The sequence below is a fragment of the Dipodomys merriami genome, unplaced genomic scaffold, assembly GCF_024711535.1.
Source record: "Dipodomys merriami isolate MVZ:Mamm:240054 unplaced genomic scaffold, mDipMer1.0.p SCAF_25, whole genome shotgun sequence".
NCBI classification, from domain to species: Eukaryota; Metazoa; Chordata; class Mammalia; order Rodentia; family Heteromyidae; genus Dipodomys; species Dipodomys merriami.
In genome coordinates, this window is record NW_027203937.1 from 11,439,276 (window position 1) to 11,461,565 (window position 22,290).

The 22,290-nt window shown below is 37.0% G+C and overlaps 1 long non-coding RNA gene across 1 annotated transcript in view; it reads left to right on the top strand.

The window, feature by feature from the left end:
* LOC138836158 (uncharacterized) overlaps nt 1–22,290 on the top strand; it is a 1,179,723-nt gene that overhangs the window by 1,026,807 nt on the left and 130,626 nt on the right. The window lies entirely within an intron of this gene.

Consider the following 22,290-nt stretch of genomic DNA (forward strand, 5'->3'; position numbering starts at 1 on the left):
TAATTTGGTTGATAAAGACTAGTTCTTCTGAGCTAGAACCAGACAGTAACATTTCAGTTAGATGAAATTGAGATTTTGTTGTTGTCATTAGAACACAGTGGAGTGAAGGCATCAAATCGTGTAAAATTTGGTAGTAATTTCTTTTCATGTGTTAATATACATATTTTGATTATGTTCTTAAATGTTTCTAGCCACTTGAATCTTGAAGGACTTTGAAGATTATATACATAGTCCAAATGTAAACAAATTCCTTCCAAATTTTATAAGAAAGCAGAGGAACCATTTCTAATCTAAAGCATTCTTTAGCATCATGATTCCTATGCCTAGAGTGTTAGCCCTTCTAGTACTTGCCTTTAAAAAAAATAAAATTCATTTCCTCTTTGAGTGATATTCAAGATACAGGAATCAGTTGGTGTCTGATTTTATTTTGGGGTTTCTGACTCTTAAATTTTAGTACACTTTTCAGCGATAGTCTGCAAGGCCCTGGAAAAACACATTTTAAATTAATATTGTTATTGTTGGTACTAGAGCTTGAACTCAGAGCCTAGGCACTGACCCTAGCTGTTTTGCTCAAGGCTGGTACTTGAGCTAGAGCTCCACTTTTGGCCTTTTGATGGTTAATTGGAGATAAGACTTCAATAGACTTTATAGCCTGGTTTCAAACCACAATCCTCAGATCTCAGCCTCCTGTGAGCTACTAGCATCTAAGTACAATTTCTAATTTGTACAGTTTACTACAGTACTTGGTATTATTAAAGGAACACCAAACTTGGCAGATGTCCTTGAGAAATTTCTTAAAATCAGGTAGATTAGATTCAGCCTTAGCTCCTTGCTGCCCCCTGTTGATGTGGAAAAGCAAACGGAGTGCAGCTGGTCATTATAAAAGTCTCGCATTTCCACTGGAGTGATAGGAGTAAAACAACAACAAAAAGTGATGTCCTACTATAATGAGCACCTTACAGGATAAGGAGACAATAGTTAAAACTTTTTGATAACCACATGAGATATTATGTTCAAGCTGATCATTTGAGTATCAAAATGAGCAGGCACTAAACATTTTTATTCTCATTTGACCCTGAAAGAACATAACAGTTCACTTTAGGCAGCAAGAGTAAGCATTTGAATCTACCTGGGCTTGACTTCCTTATCTTTCAGAAACTCAGACAAGCAATGAAGTTGACTGACAATCTCTCCCATGAACCCCTCAGAATTGTTCCATTAGGTGTTTCTTTTCCATTTCCATTTGTAATAGCTTACTGACAAAACCCTGAACTAGTTGAGTTTTTATTTCTGATATGCCATTTCTATTCCTCCTACCATTCTCTTTCCCTAATTTCAGTCCAATAGTATGAATGATGCTAATGTCAACTTGATCATTTTTGTTATATCACTCCATTATTGTTTAAAAGCAAATAAAAGTGGAAGCAAATTACATTCTTGATTATGTTTACATTTCATATTCTGGTATTTAAAGTTTTTTTTATAACATAGCCACAATGTATGTTTCAAGTCTAATCTCTAAGCAAGAGCTTACATAAAACTATATGTCATTAAGGCCCTAAATATTCCCAGCACTTGAATTTTGTTCATTCTCTTATCTTAGTGAGAGTACCTTAGTTTCCATTTTCATCCCAAATATTATTCCAAAAAGTAATACTCATTTGAAATCAGGATCTATTGTAATATTTACTGTGCACCATTCTTGCTGTTTTAAGTAAAATAATGCTTTATTTGAAGATTTTATCTTTGCTGAGTTGGATAATAATTGGAGAAACTGAGGCCTAATATGTATAAAATTTCTACTAATAGCTCTAGATATTTTACTTCAAATAATACATTTAACAGGTATAATGATCCTTTTGCTTTAAAACACAAATGAAGAAAGTGACACTTAGAGAAAACAAGTAGTTGCTGCAGTTTCTAATTTTTATAAGCAGATGTATGGGAATAAAATCAAGGCCAGTCTTAATTTCAAGCCTTACCTGTAGTCCACATATGTTCAGCACAGGAACAATCACTTAATCGCTTAATCTCTCTTCAGACACGTTAAGTCGGATCTGTGTAGTCTTTTCACATAATTCTATCTCCATCTATGTCTATAGATTGACAGACAAAACTACAAGTCAACTTGGGAAAAATTGTTTCAAATTTGGACTTTTTTAAAAAGCTGCTCATTAAGAAAAGTCAGAAAATGGAGATAACCAGAGTTCATCTCACCTTTAGCTCTAGATGATAACTACCTCTCCTGGCAGATGTCCTTCAAGTAGCACCAATTTCCACTCTGCCCCACTCCAATCTGTTCTATTAGGGTACCTGTACATTTGCTATACTTTCCCTATAAGAGTTTATTTTCTCTGGCCAAGAGTCTCTCTCTCTCCTTTAATTCTATATTCTTTTCAAATTTAATTTTGAAAGTAGATGAGTATATAAAAGCACAGTTTCTTAGTCTCACAAAGATCAATTTGTTTCTCCATATTTTTTCCATGAGATCATGGGTAGATTACTTACCTAATACTTGCCTTAGTTTCTCCTCAGTGCTAGTGTATCTAATGTGTTTGCACACATTAGAAAATATGTGAAAAAATAATATAACTGGTGGGTAATAAGTGCTCAGTAAATATTAATTCTGATTGTGATGGTTATTATTTCTTAAACTTAAGCAAGTTGAAGTTATAAGCATTAGCATTAATAGAAAAAGCTAAATTGAGCCAAATAATAATTAATGGTCTGTCTTCCAATTGAATGGATCACGCAGAACAATCTTTTTCTCTCCCTTCTCTTATTTTTCAAGGGAGAAAAAGTCAATCAGAAGCTGCTAGAGCAGAGAAAAGCAAATCACTTTGGCACCCAAACAACAAAGCAATGTTAGTTTATTTTCTTTGTAAAAAGTCATCTGTTCGCAAACCTCTTTTATGAAATACCTGTCAAAGTCCATTTTATTGAACGTTACTCACTCCGCATTCTTTTGGCCTCAAGGTCATTCCATTATCAGTTCCTGTATCACCTTCACTATTGGAAATGGACTGTGGGAGAAGGAAAGGAAAACACACACACACACACATACACACACACACACACACACACACACACACACACACACACACAAATACACAACACCCTCACCAGATGAACAGCTCAGATAATAAAGGTGATTTCAACCTATGTCAAGCAGAACGTGGATCTGTCTCTGCTACGGATGTAACCAGGACTGGTGACACTTAGTCACAGATCTGCAAAAATAGCTCCCTATCCAGGGTGCCTGAAGCCAGAAAGCAGCTTTCAATCTGATTACCAAGTCTCATACCACATAACAAAAATATGTCGTACATATTGCTTCTTTTTTAACCTATTTTTCAGTTTCTTTTTATAAAAGAACAAAAGAAAGGAAGCAAACAAACAGCACTAATCACAAAAATATTCTGAATGCCTGTTCTCACTCTGAAGAGCAACCTAAGATTCTCAGCATCATGTCTACAATCCTGTCAGATTTTCAAAACTGTCATCTGTGGTTGTAATAGGCATGACTTAATTAACTACTTTCTCATGTAAAATATCGGGCTGGGAAGGTGACTGAGTGGTAGAGTGCTTGCTTTGCATGCCTGAGGCCCTGGGTTCGATTCTCAGCCCCACATAAGCAAAAAGAAAAAAAGCCGGAAGTAGCACTGTGGCTCAAGTGGTAGAGCGCTAGCCTTGAGGTGAAGATCTGAGGGACAGCGCCCAGGCCCAGAGGTCAGGCCCCATGACCGCCCCTCCCACCAAAAAAAAATGACAGTCTCATGTAAAACATCAGGAAACTTCCTTCTAAGGGATGACCAAAACTTACAAACATATTAAAAATCAAATCTTGCTTTGTGGCACTCATCTTAAAAGAAATGGGGCCAGTTAGGTACAGTTTAATCATTCATATTTCAGTGTACACACATTCTCTCACCAAATTTGTAAACATCCAGTGTTTTACAAACGAATCCTGTGATTACAAATGAATCAAATAATGATGATGTCAATGCTGACCAGGAGAGATTAGGATTGTGATTGATGATAAGGTGATGATGACTAAAGTAATAATGGTGATATTACAATTTAGGAAATCAAGTCAGGCTGGTGGCTCATCATCTATAATCCTATCAATTCAGGAAACTGAGATCTGAGGATCCATGTTCAAAGCCAGTTAGGGGAGACAAATCCAAAAAACTCTAATGTCCAAATAACCAGCAAAGGGCCCAAAGTGGAGGTGTGTCTCAGGGAGTAAGGTGCCAGCCTTGAACAGAAAAGCCAAGGAACAAGGCCCTGATTTCAAATGAACAAACAAGCATCCCTTTCAAAAAGCCAAATGAGGAAATGGGAGCATACAAACAAGTGAAGATCATACAACCAGTAAGTGTGTACCTAATATTTAAGTGCAGGTCAAACTCATATTCATCTTTAATTTTCTATGCTGGGATTAAACTCAGGGCCTTGTATAAGCAAACTTTCACTGAGCTCAGGCTCACTTAAGCTAAGACCTATATGTCCATATGTTTTCTACACTCTTTCTATTTATTAAACATACTTATTATCTGAAATTTTTATCATGATAATCACGTTAAAGGTCCTTGGAGAAAGAAAAGAATTGATGTATCTAGAAAGAATAACTGAATTAATTTCACAGGAAAGGTCAGGCACCAGTGCCTCATGCCTGCAATACTAGCTACTTAGAAGGCTGAGATATTAGGATCCAAGTTCGAAGCCAGCCCACACAGGAAAGTCTGCAAGACTCTTATCTACAGTTAATCAACAAAAAGTTTGAAGTGGAGCTGTGGCACACATGGAAGAGGGTACTGGTGGCTCACGCCTATAATCCCAGCTATTCAGGAGGTTGAGATCTGAGGATCTGAGCATGGACAGGAAGGTCCATGAGACTCTTTAATTAACTACCAAAAACAAACTAACTAAAAGAAACCCCCCCCAAAAAAAGACAAAAGAAACAACTGGAAGTGGTGTCTTATTTCAAGTGGTAGAGCACTAGCCTTGGGCACAAAAACAGGGACGGCACCAGGTTCTGAGTTCTAGTCCTAGGACTGGCACCAAAAGCAAGCAAATAAGTAAACAAACAAACCCCCAAAACAACTAAGGGACAGCAAACAAGCCCTGAGTTCAATCACTAGTACTGGCACACACATACATGCACACACACACACACACACACACACACACACACACACACACACACACACACACACACACACACACACACATATGCTTTTTAAAACTCAAAAATAAATTCACATGAAAGACTGAACATTCTAAGCTCCTTTTCTCTCTACCTATATGAGAGGCAAAGCCAGGTTATAGATATCGAATGTGCACATTAAGATCCCAGTGAGATCTAGGATCTATAGAAACGATCTTCAAAACAGCATGTGAGATAATCACAGGCTGAGTAATAGCAGCTGTGTGAGCAGACACGCCCTTCTTTTGAAGTTGTATACCCCTGACCTGGTGCCAAATCTTCACTAGGAAAGAAACATATGTCCTCAGGTACAGAGAGCCCTGAAGGTCCTTCTTTCTTTCTTTTCTTTTTTAAATATGTGTTTATTTTTTCAAAAGAGGAGTAGCCTGTCAGTACAACCCAACCTGCTCACTAATTAGTGTCAAAATCAAAGGCTGACCACTATACAGTGAAAAGCCTCCTCCTTGTCATGTATCATAGCTAACAAGGTTGATGAATGATCATCCTGCCATCAAAGCAGATCCTTTTTTTTTTTTTATTAATGGCAGGTCTGTTTTGCAGTGATGATGCCATAGATCCAGAATATCTTCTACTTAATCTCCAAATTGTTCTTGGGGGAGAGAAACCAAATACCAGTGCTCATATCATCACACGACCCTGAAACTTCAATGTTTTTCAAAGCAAAACTGCCTAGGCATGCTTGCAATGTTTGCCTTCATTTAGACTGAAAATATACTTCGTCCATTTATTATTTCAGTATCTTTGTGGTGATGAGGATCAAACCCAGAGGCTTGCCAGGCTAGGCAGGGACTATCTCAGGATCAAAGCTCTAGCTCCATTTATACATTAAAAAAAAAACCACCTTTTCACTACTTTGTCTTGATTTAACTGTGAAAGTACTAGAGTAAGACAAAGTGTTATTTTAAAAAAAAGTAATCTGTAATTCTCAGTGGGATACTCCTAAAAGCTTATCCTCAACCAGCTGCTAATGACAATAAAACTGAGGGTGCTGTCCCTCAGCTCTTCAGCTCAAAGTTACTGCTCTACCACTTGAGCCACAGCAATACTTCCTGCTTTTTCTGCTTATGTGGTGTTGAGGAATCAAACCCAGGGCCTCATGCATGCAAGACAAGCATTTTACCACTGAGCCACCTTCCCAGTCCCCCAATTCAATTCTCTTAAAAGAATTTGGTTGGCAAGGTAAGTCACCTTAATTTTTATATAATTTTACTGTTATTATTAAGGTGTTGTACAGACGGGTTACAATTTCATGAGTCAGATAATGAGTACATTTCTTTTTTTTTTTTTGAACAATGGGACCACTTCATTCACTTTCCCCGTTTTCCCCTTCAATCCCTGACCACATGTTACATAGGTCATTTTCCACAGAGTATTCTGAATACATGATTGCATTTGTTCACCCTTCCTTCCTACCTCTCTATAACTTCCACATGCTCCACTAAAAAAGATGAAAAAAGCCCCAAAGTTAACCGAAACACTACCACCACCACCTCCTCCGTTAGTCTCTGTGTGTGAATGTTTAGAGCCCTGTATAACTTACCATGTCCAGTTAATCTAGCTTTCATGTATAAGGAAAAGCACACACTATTTGTTTCTCTGAGCTTGACTTGCCCCACTTAAAATGATTTGTTCTAGGTCCATCCACTTCCCTGGGGTGAGATAGAATCTCAAAGTTGTTTGCTTTGCATTTTCTTTTTGGGCAGGGATGTTGAACATTTCCTCATGTGTTTATTTGTCATGCGTAATACTTCTTCCGACAAGTTTCTTTCTCTTAAGCTCCTTTGTTCATTTATTTATTGGCTTATGAGTTTCTTTTGTTTTGTTTTTAGTGAAACATCATCTCATTTATTAAGTAAACATTTCAAACACCTCAAATATTTATTAAATCAAACATCTTCTGATCATCCACCAAAGCCCATAGTTGTCTTCCTAATGTGGAAGAAACATAACTGGCTCTTTCCTTTTTAAATTTTTTTTTGGTAAAGATACTGTACAGAGGGGATACAGTTACATGAGTAAGGTAATGAGTACATTTCCTATCAAGCATTGATTTCCCCTACTATCCCTTCTCTTTCCACCTCCCCCTCTACTCCCCTGCCCTGACCATATAAGATGATACTAAGCCAAATGAACCTCAAGATATGGACACAAGCTGGTTTTTCTTTGTTGTTGTTGTTTTCAGTGTACTGTGTGATTTTTTGTTTCTTCTCTATGTTCTTCCCCTATGGTATAACCCCTGTTGTCACTGTATTTGATGTTGGTGCCTTGAGTCTTGTATATACATTTTTTTTTTTTAATTTGGGGAGGGGAAGGGAAATAACAAAATGCTGAAACAAGGATATAGGTTGACACATTGTAACAATGAGACATACAAGACACTATGTTGAAAATCAACTTTATAGCTTATTAGTTTTGAGGGGGATTGATTTTTTGAGTTCTTTGTATGTTTTTGATATTAGGCCTTTTGTCAGATATATTACTGATAGAGATTTTCTCCTAGTCTGTTGGCAGTCCTTCTAGTTTACTATGTCATTTGCTATGTACAAATGTTTTATTTTGATATAATCCCATTTTCAAGTCCTTTCCTATTTACTGTGCCCCTGGGACTACTCAGAAACTTCCTACCTTTGCCTGGAAGTCCTAATATTTCTCCTACTCGATCTTGCAGTAGTTTCCAGTCTGACATTGAGGTCTTTGATCAACTTTGAGTTGATATTAGTGTATGGTGACAAATAGAGGTCAAAGTGTAAATTTTTCTAAATGGATGTGCAGTTTTTCTAATTCTAATTATTGAAGAGATTATTTTTTTCTACCAAACATTTTTGTTCCATTGTATGTATCAGATAACTGTTAGTGTATTGCTTACTTTAGGGTCTTCTAGTCTGTTTTATAAATCTTCAGGCCTGATTTTTTTGCCAGTACTATGCTGTTCTTGTTATTATAGCTCTGTAGTAGAGCTTGATGTCTATGATTATAACACTACTAGCATTGCTTTATTTTACCTAAAACTGCTTTGGCGATCAAGATCTTTTGTTTGTTCATATGAATTTTTGTGTTGCCTTTTCTATTTTGGTGAATAATAGCATTTGGATTTTGATGGGGATTTCATTCACTTTGTAGATCATCATTGACAGCGTGGCCATTTCTATAATATTCTACATTTCCGGATGTCATCTTCAATTTGTTTTTTCAGAGTTTTTTTTGAAGTTTTTAATATATATTTTGCTAAATATTTTTGAGGTTATTGTAAATGGAATTGTTTTCCTGATTTCCCTCTTTGCATCTACATTTTTGGTATACAAAAAAGCTACTGAACTTTGTAGGTTTATTTTATATGAAGCTACTTTTCCAAAGTTATTGATGAGCTCCAGGAACTATGGAATTGAGTCTCTCAGGTCCTTTAGATATAAATCACTTGATATTTCTCATTTAAAATTTGAGAATATTGCCAGACACCTATGGCTCACACCTGTAATCGGATCTACTCAGGAGGCTAAAATATGAGAATCAGGCTTCAAAGATAGGTACGACTAGTAACTCTATGAAACTATTATCTCCAATAAGATACCAATATTTCAGAAAGGTAACTGTGGCTCAAATGGTAGAGTTCCAAAAAAGAACAAAACAACAACAACAACAAAACCAAATAAGGTATAGCACCCAAGCCTCAAGTTCAAGGCCTAGTACAAAAAGAATTGTCTTCTCTGATGCAATTTAGTACAGGATAGTTCTAGTTGGATGCCTTTTTGTTCATTTTCAGAAAATGTTATATGCATATTTACTTCTATTAGGTCTATTTCTCCTAGTTCACAATTGCTATACCATCAGATAAACAAACAATATCTTCCTGGAGTTAAAAATGGCAAATAATTGAACAAGGTTTAAAATATTCACACAACACCATATAATATTTTCTGTAGTATGATCTTTTTCAAAACTGTAGTCATTGATTTCATTAATTTAAAATGGTACAGCATTATTATTTTTCTTTGAATTTATTCTTCTAAAGTGATATTTCTGGGTTTTTTACTGTAAGCTTCATTTAATTTTTTCTTAATTATTTAGAAATCTCATTTACTTTTAGGGGCACAAGTTATTTTTTTTATAGATTTCTCTATTGCAAATACCTCCTTATACACTATGGCTTGCTTTATAATCATTTAATAACCAAAATTTAAAATTCAAATGTAGAATAACACCAATGTTTTCCTTAAGACTAAAATTCTATTATATTTCATATTTTTACTACACTGAGGTTCTGAGGATCTTTTCCTTTAAAAATATTTCTACCTGAGTTGTTCTTTTTCTTGTTGCTGTTATTCAACAGTCACATTTAGACCACACCATTTATGGAAAACGTCACCTTACAGTGCTTCAATGCTGTTTTGTCAGAAATTGGGTGATTTGAAAGATGTGGATCAGATTGTGTGCTATCTAATCTAACATATCTTCCTGATCTATTTACTCCTGTAGTTATGTCACTCTATTGCTCTAGTTTCAAGGTAATTCTCATACATGGAAGTGTAAGTTTATCTTTGTTTCCCTCTAGATTTTCTTGAATCTACTCTATCTCTTTAATTTGCCGCAGTAAACTTGATTAAATGATTAGATGATTTCCCATGGCAGTGTGGGTGGAAACCCAAATTCTCTAGCTTTGGGATTTCATATAAACTGGCATTTTCTATCTTTCAAAGTCTATAATTCCAATATTTCTCCCTGGCATCTATCTGACACTTAGCTTTCAACATCTCCAGGCATCTCTGCTCTCTGTTGCCACAATGCCTTTTCCCATGCTATTCCCTTGCCCTTTATCCCCTCTCTTTGTCTACTAATCTTTCAACTGTCATTCCAGTTATTACTTCTCCAAGGCAGCCTTTCCTAAACAATCTGGCTCACATCCTTCCATCACACTTTTACAGACCTGTTAGTCACAACTATGGTTGACTATTTGGATTGTGTTGACAGTCCACCTTCCACATACTTAATAACCATGTCACGTTCATTAGTCTCCAACACTTAACATAGTATATAATGCATAGTAGGAATTAATTTTCTTCCTTCACTAAAAATCTATATGGAATAAAACTGTATGGAATATCAAAAGTAGATTAGAATGTTAGAAGAAAATGTATAGCCTCTTAGTATCAGACAGGTATAAGCATAAAACTAAGTAAGAATGTCTACAATAGTATGACTTCAGGAAATAATCTTTGGTAGTCCTTCTGCTCTTCTATTTCCTTATGTAACACATAATACAAATAGCTATCTTTGACAACCTGGCACATATGGATAATAAGTCAGTGAAAATTTTCAGAGACCAGAAGTCAAATTACACCACTGCCCTCCTGATTCATTTGTTCAGTGCTCTACCTTTTGTTCGGATTCATTTCAATCTCAGTTAAAATTCTAAAAAGCCAAGGAGACTATCCTTTGTTGGATGAGTCTGTACTTTTTCCATATCTAGTAACTCGTTTGGATGGCTAGTTTCATGATCTCATTCGTTCATCCAAGAAACTGAATGAAACTCAACAGGACACACTTGAAGAAACCCATGATGTATCACAAATAAAATTTCTTGGTATTAAAAGTAAAGAGAAAATTTTGAAAGCAGACCAGAGTAAATAATGCCCTAAATAGAGGAAGCATTTCAATGGCCAGAATTTTTTCCTCAGAAACCAAAGACATGAGAACAAAGGAAGCAGAGCATTTTTGCAAGGGCTCAAAGAAGAGAGCTGTCCAACCAGAATTATGTACCTTTGAAATGCTCTTCAGAAATGAAATAAAACCCAAGGCATCCTCATATAAAGGGAAATGAAGAGAATCTTTCAGTTCATGCTGTTGTTGTTGTTCCAAGTATTGGGAGAATACAAATTAAACCATAATGCTCTATCAACTCACATTTGTCACAATGATGAAACCTTTTATTAAACAGTGACAACACTAAATTCTAAAGAGAATGGAAAGAAACTAGGTTACGCCTATATTTTTAATGGGAATGAGAAAGGCAAATCCATTCAGTAAAACAGTTTGAGGATTGCTTTAAAAAATAATCTAAACAGTTATCTTTAAAAGGATTCAACAATTGTACTCCTGTGTTTTTATGCTAGAGAAACAAAAACCTATGCTCACAGAAAATCTTCTCCACAGAGCAACCAGAATGGATAGACAATGGTATATCTGAAATGTAAACTATTACACAGCATTAAATTACTAGTTTAATTATCCAAGATTCATGCACAAATGACACAAAACTCTAGAGAATAGTGCTGAGAAAAACAGAGTCAATCAAAAGAATTCATATCCATTTATATTATATCCTTGACATGAAAAACAACAGAAATTAAGAACATGTTAACATTAGTATTTTCCAGTGGTTCAGATAGTTGGCTGGGCCGAAGAGGGTATGTTCTTAACAAGACATGTGAAAGATACTTATGAAGAGAGAAAGTTCTATAACATTGCTGTGTCCATCTCAGTATCCTGATTGTGATATTTGCAACAGTTTTGAAGGGTGCTACTATTAAGAAAATCTGTATAAAGGAAACAAGTATCTCTTAAATGTATTTCTTACAATTGTAAGTGTATGCACTTAGAGAGAGAGAGAGAGAGAGAGAGAGAGAGAGAGAGAGAGAGAGAGAGAGAGAGAGAGAGAGAGAGAGAGAGAGAGAGAGAGAGAGAGAGAGAGAGAGAGAGAGGGAGATAGAAATATCTAAAAGTAAAAAGGTTAAGAATATTTACTTACCTCAAAATTGTGATGATAAAGATTGTCATTATATAAAGCCTTATCACTGAGTATATAGCTATAAATATGCAAGCTATTTGTATTTTCATTTAGTTTAACAAATTAGTGAATAGAGTAATAAAACTAATATGTGTCCCAAAATATTTCCTGGAGACCATGATTATTCAAATGAGATTTTGTAATAGGGAGTTTGAATCATAAGACAAAACAGCAAAGTCTGATTCACAGAGCAAAGTCTGATTATTCATACTGAATCCTTTCTATTTTATACTTGCCTATCAATATTTCTTGAGAAGGTATTTTGTGGAAGGTTATTGTATGGAAGGAAGCATCAATTCTCACTCTGATGGAACTTACTCAGTTTCCTCTGTGTGTGTGTGTGTGTGTGTGTGTGTGTGTGTGTGTGTGTGTGTGTGTGTGTGTGTGTGTGTGTGTGTGTGTGTGTGTATGTTTGGTGGGGATGTGTATGTTCTCAGGTGCTTAGGAAACATCAGTTGTATCTCTAACCCATAGTTTAACAATATGAATACCAGAAAGTTAACACATGTTGTCAAGACTGGGGTTGGCAAGGATAGGGAGGAAAAGAAATGGGGAGACAAAAGGTGGGTGAAATGTCAGGCATGGTGGCTCACTCCTGTAATCCTAGCTATTCAAGAGGCTGAGATTTGAGGATCACAGTTCAAAGCCAATCCAGGCAGGAAAGGCTGTGAGACTCTTATCTCCAATAGCCTACCAGAAAACTGGAAGTGGTGCTTTGGCTTGAGTGATAGAGTGCTAACCTTGAGCTGAAGAACTGAGGGACAGTACCCAGGCCCAGAGTTCAAGCCCCATGACTACCACCACCAACAACAAAAGGTGGGTGAATATAGTAATAATATTCAGTGTATACAGGTGAAAATGGAACCACATAACTTCAGAGGATCTATGAGGTTGGGAGAGATGGGAGAGACCAATGGAATGAGTGACGTTGATCAACATGCATTGCACTCATAAATTTATATGTAGAATTGAAACCCCTTTGTACAACTACTGCTACTTAAATAAAATTAAAAAGTTAAAAATTTCTTTATGGCATAATAATAGATATATGGATATATGCACAAATAAATAAATAACAAGGAATATTAATGCTGGTATTGGATACTAGCCTGGCTAGAATGTGTTCCTGAGAAAAGGTGTCACTGAAGACAGACATTGAAGGATGTATAGAAGTTCACTAGGGAGCCTAAAAAGGGGACAAGCCTTTTATTTTTGTCAGTTGTGGATCTTGAACTTGGTGCCTGGGTGCTCTCCCTGAGCTTTTTTGCTCAAGGCTTTGAGCCACAGCTCCATTTCCAGATTTTAGGAGGTTGATTAGAAATAAAAGTCTTATAGACTTTGCTGCCTGGTCTGAGTTTGAACCACGATCCTCAGATCTAAGCTTCCTGAGTAGCTAGGATCACAGATGTGAGGGCACCAGTGCCTGGCAAGACAGGCTTTTTGAGGGCAGAAAGAAGCAGATACAGTCACAGTTATTACACAAAGTCAGAGCAGGTGTTCAAAGTCAAAGAGCCAGGAGGGGAGCCAGCAAGAGAATAAGGAAGAAGATAGGAAAGCCAAGTAATAAACCGAATATGGAAGAGCTTTGAAGGTCATCTCAAAAGAAGGCATTTAAAATTGATTTAGAATGCAATGTGGAGCCAATGGATCACATGTGGCAGGGATTGGAGAGCCACTATCAAAAAAGCTATCAAAATCTTTGGGCATGATTTGTTCTTAATAAACCTGTGGTACATGAGCTGGGAAGGTGGCTCAGTGGTAGAGCGCTTGCCTTGCATGCCTGAGGCCCTGGGTTCGATTCCTAAGCACCACATAAGCAAAAAGAAAAAAATCTGGAAGTGGCACTGTGGCTCAAGTGGTAGAGTGCTAGCCTTGAGCTGAAGAGATGAGGGACAGTGCCCAGGTCCAGAGTTCAGGCCCCACGACCAGACCCCAAAAACAACAACAACAACAACAACAACAAAAACCTGTGGTACTTTCAAGCTGTGATTTCATTTGTCCTCAAAACAGTCATGGATTTTGTTAGTTGGTAATTGTCCATTACTGATCTCACCCAGAGTCATTTTATAAAGACATCCCTGTGGACAGTAAGAAATGGGCTGGTGTATCGTTGTTTGTGAATGTCCTCGGTCTCCATTTCTATGTGGGTATTTGGGGGACATTTTTTTCTGATCATAAGAAAAAAATACTTTAGAAGCTATCATTTTGTAATAGATTTATTTTACCCTTATCTCTAGACTTTCTTTTGAGGGTAATGCTTTGTACTAATATCAAACCACAAGGTTAAGTGCTTTTCTAGGTGCCTTTTAACCAAGTTTCCTGAAAACTTGAACTTTTTACTCTGTATTTTTTTACTTAAGAGTCTCATCCCAATTACTAATGTTTTGCCATAAAACATCACATTCCTTCATCCAGTCATCACTCACAGACATTTTCGGAGTGCCTCTTCGATGCTGGATTCTGTGCTACCAGCTTGTGTTACCTGAAAAGAAAATGATCTTATTTCCAAAAGGTTTAGTACATGAAAAAAACCAAACAATCTGCTATGAGATGTGCTATAAGAAATTTTAGTTCAACATGTTCTGGAGCACAGACTTGGGCACCTGTGTTTCTATGAGGGGTTTGGAGAGACTTTGCAGGAGGTGAAATCTCAGAGTTTGCCAGGAGAGAAGGAAGACAACAACAATTCTGTGCAGTCTGAGCATGTTGGTACAAAAGCCAAACACCCCAGGAAGTTGGGCAGCTCGGATATCTATAAGAAGCATCTGACTGATGAGTTGAACCTGGGAATAAGGGAGGAAGAAAGGAAACAGACTCAAGAGGAAAGTTAGGATGAACTGTTCCAAGAAAATTACGCTCTACATTTAGTATCTTGTATATTATCCAAATGGACACAAGCAGTTATCAAGTGATTCTGATAGGAAATATGAGGCGAGTCGGGTGTTAGGCAATCATCATCCCTCTTCCTCCATTCGGTCTGTATTCTGTTCATGTCTGTCTGTCATTAGCAACCCCAGTTGACTCTCTCTCCCAAGGACAAGTTCCAGTGTCTTTGTATTCTGGTACCAGATACTTTTCCTGCAAGCTTCAGCATCCTTCTCACTGAACAGCTCTGAGCTCCTGCTGATTGTAGAGCCTGGGAGATCCTGATCTGCTGATTGATTTGATTTCATTCCACAGTAGTGCGTGCAATTTCATGCTTCCAAGTGAAAGAAATTTTCTGAAAAGTCTCCAATCTTCCCCAATTACTTAACTTTATATATTTATCTGCAGCTTCATTGGATTCTAAGTAACCCAGACTGAAGGAAAATGCTTGTCACATGAAGCTCTGGTCATCAAGATTCAGCCCTTTCTTTGATTAGCACTCACAGACAGTTAAGAACTATCCTAATGAAAGAGAAAAAATTAAAACATAAATGTGTTAAATTAAGATAGAATGAAAAAATGCTTATTTCTGTGAGTGTTACATAGCTGTCTGCAGGGAAAGAAGGGGCTGATATTAGAAAGTAATAATATGGGGGAAATTACATTTGAGTAGCAAAACAGCAAATGTTCCTAAAAGCTATGCTTTCGATTGGTTGATAAATGGACAGATTGCCATTGAAACTAAATGTCACATATTTTAATTAAATACAGTGATAATCAGACCACATTGGAGGATAATTTAATGAAACACTTTCCCAATTTATATTGTTTATAGTTCAAAAGCTTACTTTAAGATGTACATACATGTGTGTACATGTACAAACACATGTAGACATGAATATATGTGTGTGGATATATCAGTAATAAAAATGTTATGTAGGTAGACGTGCTTTTACATGCTGTTTATCACAGTAAACTTCTGTTCTTTAGAATATCTTGGGATTTACAGGAAAATTAGAAAGGTACAACAGATTTCCTACATATCCCATAACTAGCTCCCACCATTAATTCCATTTTAATTGTTAGAATAGTATATTTTCCCTAATGAATGAAGTTATATTGATAGATTTTTATTATCCATGTACTAAAGTCTGTACTGGGCCATTTTATATTCACTCATTATGCTCATTTTAGCTCTTTTGGCTTTGAAAATTTTCAAATTAGGGAGAACTTGACAGCTTTGAGCAGTTGTAAGATATTTTGTACAATATTGTTCAGTTGAAAATCTGTCAGCATTCTTATTAGACTAAGTTTGGAGGAAGAATATCACAGAAGTAAAGTGCCATTTTTATTATGTTCTGTCCAGAACACATATTTACAACATTACTGATCACTGCTGAAGTTAACCTTGATCACTCAAGTGAATTATTCTGTACAGATCCATCTACATCTCAGTATTTCTCTATATAACCTCTGTCTTATCTCTACTAAAATAATCTGGAGTTCATACCAATGTCTCCAACCACATAGATCATTTCAGCCTCCTAGTTTGCTTATGTGAAACCTTTATCTGCTATCCATTTACAAGAATGATTAGTTTCAGTGGCATGAAGGGTGTTGTTAATGCTTAGGATCCTGGAACAACGAAAACCCATGGAACCTCTTCCATGGTGGACCATGATATTTAGGCTAGTTCAAATCCATGTTCTAAGGCCATAGTCCCTCAAATGTAAGTCAAAATAAATCATTTCCTTTTTTCCTACATTTTAATTTGCATCAATTAGCTATACCGAGGGATTTCATTTTGACATTCCCATATATGCACTTAATATACCTTGATGAGTCTCAACCCCTTCATCTTTCTCCCTTATTCTTCCTTCCCAAACTAGTTTCAACAGACTTCCTTGTTCTGCTTTCATATGTGTACATAATGGGGTTTGACCACACACCCTCCTTCATCCTCTCCAGGTACCCATCCCCTCCTACTAGTAGCCATATCCTTGACAGGGACTATTTTACACTCCTGTGATTCAATTTTTAGTGTGTGTTAATTGTTCAAAGGGGTTTCACCATAGCATTTCACACATGCTGTACAGAACATTAATCAGATTGACTCTCTACTGACTATCACACTACCTTTGTTATATAACAGCTCTCAGTGATTATGTTTCCTCTAAGGGGGACAAAAAGAATACATGGACCATTATCCCCATAGGAAAAAAATGCTTTTTTTTTCCAGTTGTAGGGCTTGAACAGGACCTGTGTGCTGTTCCTGAGCTTTTTTTTTGGGGGGGGTCCGGTTGTGGGGCCTGAACTCTGGGCCTGGGCGCTGTCCCTCAGTGCTTCAGCTCAAGGCTAGTGTGCTACCACTTGAGCCATAGCACCACTTCCGGCTTTTTTTTTCTGCTATGTGGTGCTGAGGAATGGAACCCAGGGCCTCATGCATGCAAGGCAAGCACTCTACCACTGAGCCACCTTCCCAACCCTTCCTGAGCTTTTTTGCTCAAGACTAATGTTCTACCATGTTGAGGCACAGTAACACTTTCAGTTTTCTGGTGGTTATTTGGAGATAAGAGTCTCATGGACTTTCCTGACCAGGCTAGCTTCCAACCTCTTTCCTCAAATTTCAGCCTCCTGAGCAGATAAGATTACAGATGTGAGGCACAGCTCCTGACCAGAAACAACTTTCTTAATAGATTGTCGTGCTTATATAGCTTTTATATATTATGTTTCATTAATAAGTTGTATTTTACAATGCATTTTATTAATGCATTTTAATTATACAAATAAGTGATTTTTAATGTAAGCTTGTTCTAAATGCATATAATACCCTTAGATGATAGTCATTTTTTTCTTAAATAAAAATGTACATTGAAGATATTTTTTCAAGACAATAATTATAGACATGATATTCTAATAGATAAGGGTAAATTGGGCCATTTCTTATAAATAGTTTTAAGAATTATGTCCTTTTTTTCCAAATGAGGTCAAAAGACTGTGAAGAAAAGAGTGGTCTAGCAGAAGTTTTAAGATGACTACAGCTGCTAGATTTAGAAATGAAAACAAGATGGATGGGAAGCAAGAGAAGATGTTAAAGACCAACCAGAATCTACTGCTTACAGACAAGAAGTGATATTGAATTAGGCCAGATTGTTAATAGTGAGAGATTAAGAAGTGGCAGTACTATTATTGTATCTGTTTACCCTTTGTCCCTCCATTACTATGTCTATGTATCCCTTTACCCTCCCAAAGACATATACATAAGCAAACAAAACAAATAAAAATAATAATTAAAAGAAGAAGTGGTAGTATATAGAAAGTAGGCCAACAAAAATTTGCTGAAGGATTGACTATGATGTAGAAGAGAAATAGAGAAATCAAGGACAACTGGGCCTCAGCTCTAGGAAGATAAGAATGTTGACGTTCAGGAGAAGCAGGTATTGATTTGTCTTTTTTGGTTATGTTTTGGTGGTAGGAAGTAGTATGGATCAATGAACAAGTTTTTGGTTTACTAAGTTTGACATATTATATTGTCTATCTAGACAATTTAATTTGCATTCAATACATAAATAGAAACTGAAAGGATCCCTCACGTCTATCCCAGGGGACCACACAGAGGCAGGCAGTCACAGGAGAAAGATTATTACAAGGTTTATTAGAGGAGCCATATTTGCCCCAGAGAGAGAGCACAAGGTGACCTCCACTATCTAGGTAGCAGCAGGATCTGGGGGTAGGAAGTGAGGTAGATGGGAGTTCAGGTGGGTCTGGGCAGAGAGAGGGATAGACCAGCTGTATGGCAGGAACTCCAGGGCAGGGAGGAACTCAGGTCTGGGTGAAGCTGAGGACCAAAGGAGGGCATAATGCTTAGAGAAACAAATAGAAAATATGGGGATACAAATATTCAAATAATCTACTTTATTGATGATCACTGAGAACACCTCAGTGAACCACTGAGCAGGTCTGCAGAGGTCTCCTCTGGAGAGTTCAGTAGGCTCTTTATTACAGCATCTTTAACTCTGCAAAAATCCCTGGGATTTTTTGTGTTCTGGGCTCCTCTCAGATTTCCTTTGATCTGGGTAAGCCACAGAAAAATATGAGGTGAGGTGCCAATAGAACTCATGTTTATTTGAAGCACCCTGTCCATAGATTCACCACTCATGGTAATAGTGGCCACGACCCATAACATAACATCCCACTACTCACTGACCCAACCTAGCAGAGACTTACACACTGGACGACAGCTCCAGCTTCATTCTTATCACAGGTACACCCCTAGACCCCTCACCTCCAGTGACAGCACACTGTCAACAAAAGTATCACCCCATCATAGCCTCCTGCCTTTCAGTGGTGCCTAGTTATGCTCTTTCTAGACACAATTGGCATTTGGCCAAGGAAGGCCACAGAAAGCCATGCACACACACACCCAATCTCAGGGATGCATGTGGGATTATCTAAAGTAACACACAGGTCTGTGACTCAACATTGCACAAATATGCTGAGCCAGTTGAATCTTGGTCCTTGGGAAATGCCAGCCCCAAGCTCTCCAGAAGTGAGACTGAGGAATGCCTGACTGGTTCGTTTACCTCAGAGTTTCCTTACAGTCTGTCTTTGGTGGTGGACCTCCAGAGATTGACCATACACTGTTTTGAAGGTCAACCTGCAATAGGAAGGTGATTAAAGTGAGGTAGAATCCCTTCCCTAAGGCATGGAGTGGTTCAGACTCAGATCAGACTTAACCTGAGGAATTAGCTGCTCCATCTGCTTTCATCTGTTCTCTGTTCTTGGTTCATGGCACTCTGTGAGATCCTTTCTCATTATATTTTGTCACTGAGTTCACATATTCTACCTCACTAACTTGAAAAGGTTTTCCCTTCTTTAAAAGAGATCATGCTCTATGCCTATTTTACCTAAATCATACTTTATACTTGAAGATAAGGAGATTTTTTAAAAAAAACTATTTCACACTAGTAGTTGCTACATTTGGGCATTCTACCTGACCTAACTGGAATTAGGGTTTTCTTTGAAACAATAGGTTAATACCACTTTCTCAGAAAGTGATAGCCACTATCTTTTATTTTGTTGTTTTCAGATGACTCAACCTATCATCTTATTTCTACCTCAATTCCATATAATATCTTACTCAAAATTGCCCAGAGATACTTAGACACTTGCACAAGGACATTTAGTTACTCAGTCAACAAGCATGTCTTCATGCCTATTAATATACTAAGATCTATACAAGCTATCAATGATGAAAGTTAAATAATGGCAGAAGTTATCCACTCCACATTTGTCAATGGTAAAGAATACAGGTGCAGATAGAAAACAATTCAACTGTAACATGGACAGCATCTAGCCATCCATTTATTGGTGATGTTATAAAGATCTGAGACATATGCAAAAGCACTAGTCAAGTAGAAAATATTCCGTAAGTGTCAACCTGTACAAGGATTTTTCGAGTAATGGCAGTTGAGGTAAGTATACTTATTCCATTGTTTATATATCATGCTTACTCTAAAATGATTACTTTCTATCAGGAGATTACAGTCATCAGATAATTATTACAGGGTCTACTATGTTTCCTCTGTACTTTCGTATAGTAGTTAGCTCTAATTCTTTAGTTGCAAGCAGTAGACACTAAGAAGAATGAGAAGAGCTCATTATGAAGGATGTTCTCATGTGGAAGCAGCTCAAGGGCAGGCAGGGAGCCAAACACTACAAAGGCAAGAGAACCAAAAGAGGGGAAGCCAGAAGGAATCCAGAGGCTTTTCCTTTCACATCTCTGCACTGGCTTCTCTTTGCACATCTGTGCCATTGTTTGCATTATCTGTATATCAACTTTCTCAATTACTTGGTGTAAATCCTGGTAAACCGCATCTGTTCTTTGCCTCTTTAATTTTAGTTTATGCTTTTGTTTTTGGTGTGTGTATCCTATTGTTGTTGTGCATGTGTGAATTCACACTGGAAGATGAGTCAAGAATGAATTGATTCATTACAGGCTCAATTCCAAAGTTCTGAAGAATGGCCCATGATTGGCCCAATGTGGGGTCTAGCCTGCTGTAGTCTCATACATGTGACTAATGAAAAAGTACTCTCATTGGAATCTGTCTTTTTTTTAAACTAATACTGACATCATAATGTAATGCAAGGAAAATTTATGCTCTCTAAAGTTTCATCAATGTATAAAATGTGTTTTCTCAAGGAAAAATTGTATATAATATTACAACATACCTAATCCCATCATGTGGTAGGAATGAGAGTTACAGACTAACCCAGGCAACATGGTAGGATTCTATCTCAAATAAATATTTACCTTGATCTGGAGGTCTTGAATTTGTCCAGCATACATGAGGCCTTGAGTTTGTTCTTCAGTATCATCAAAAAAAAGTTTTCTTCAAAGAAAGCTCTACTGTTGTTAAGGGCATTACATACTTAAAGCTTTCTCCAATGAAGTAACCCGGGAACTTTCATTGATTATGTAACTGTTGATTCTGAAAATTAACTATTGTCATTACTTAGAATAAATTATTCACACAAGGGCTCTTTTTCCTTTATGCATTGAAAAATATTTTGGGAAGATTTTCCATGTTTTTTAAACCTGTATATAAAATGAACTATGAAGTTCCTTCAACTACTTTTTGTTGTATCAAAACGATTTTTACCAACTGAGAATTCAGCATTTCCATCCACTCATTTTGCAACCATAGGTGATTATTTTTATTGGTCATGAGACTTGACCTTAGACCTTGGGTGTTGTTTCTGAGCTTTTTTCTTTATGAGAACCTATTCTATAAAGAGAAATAATTTTTAGAGGAGCAGGTGTCATCATATTAGCACAGCTGTGTTGTATCTGTGGGACTTGTCCCCACAAGGTACAACTATACACATCAATTCCCATTTTACAGATTCAGAGTTCATACATTTAACAAGTACTTTTTGAGTGTTCATTGTGTACAAGGTATAGAGCTAAGTGATGAGGAATGTCGTGTTTTGTCTTATGAGTTAGCCTTCAACAGATGTGATAGCAGGCGTAAGCTTGAAATTCCAAGGCCAGCCCAAGCAAAAGTTGGTGAGACCTGGTTTCCAAAGGATACTCGGCCTGGAAGTGTGTGTCTTTCATCTCAGCTATTTTGGGGTAGAAATAGGAGGATCATGTTCTAAGCCTGGCTTTGCAAAAGTTGAGAACTGTAAAAAGAAAACAACACCAACTAAAAGCAAAAGGATTGGGGGTTATGGATCAAGTGTTAGAGTAATTTCCTAGCAATCAAGAAGCCTTGAATGTTCAATCCACATTATAGCAAGGAAAAAAGAAAGATTGCTGCTACCTGACAGTATGCTCACTAGATAAATGATCTTACTACATACTTAGTTTCCATTTTAATAGGTATGACAAAGAAGTCTGGGGCCTTTGAGA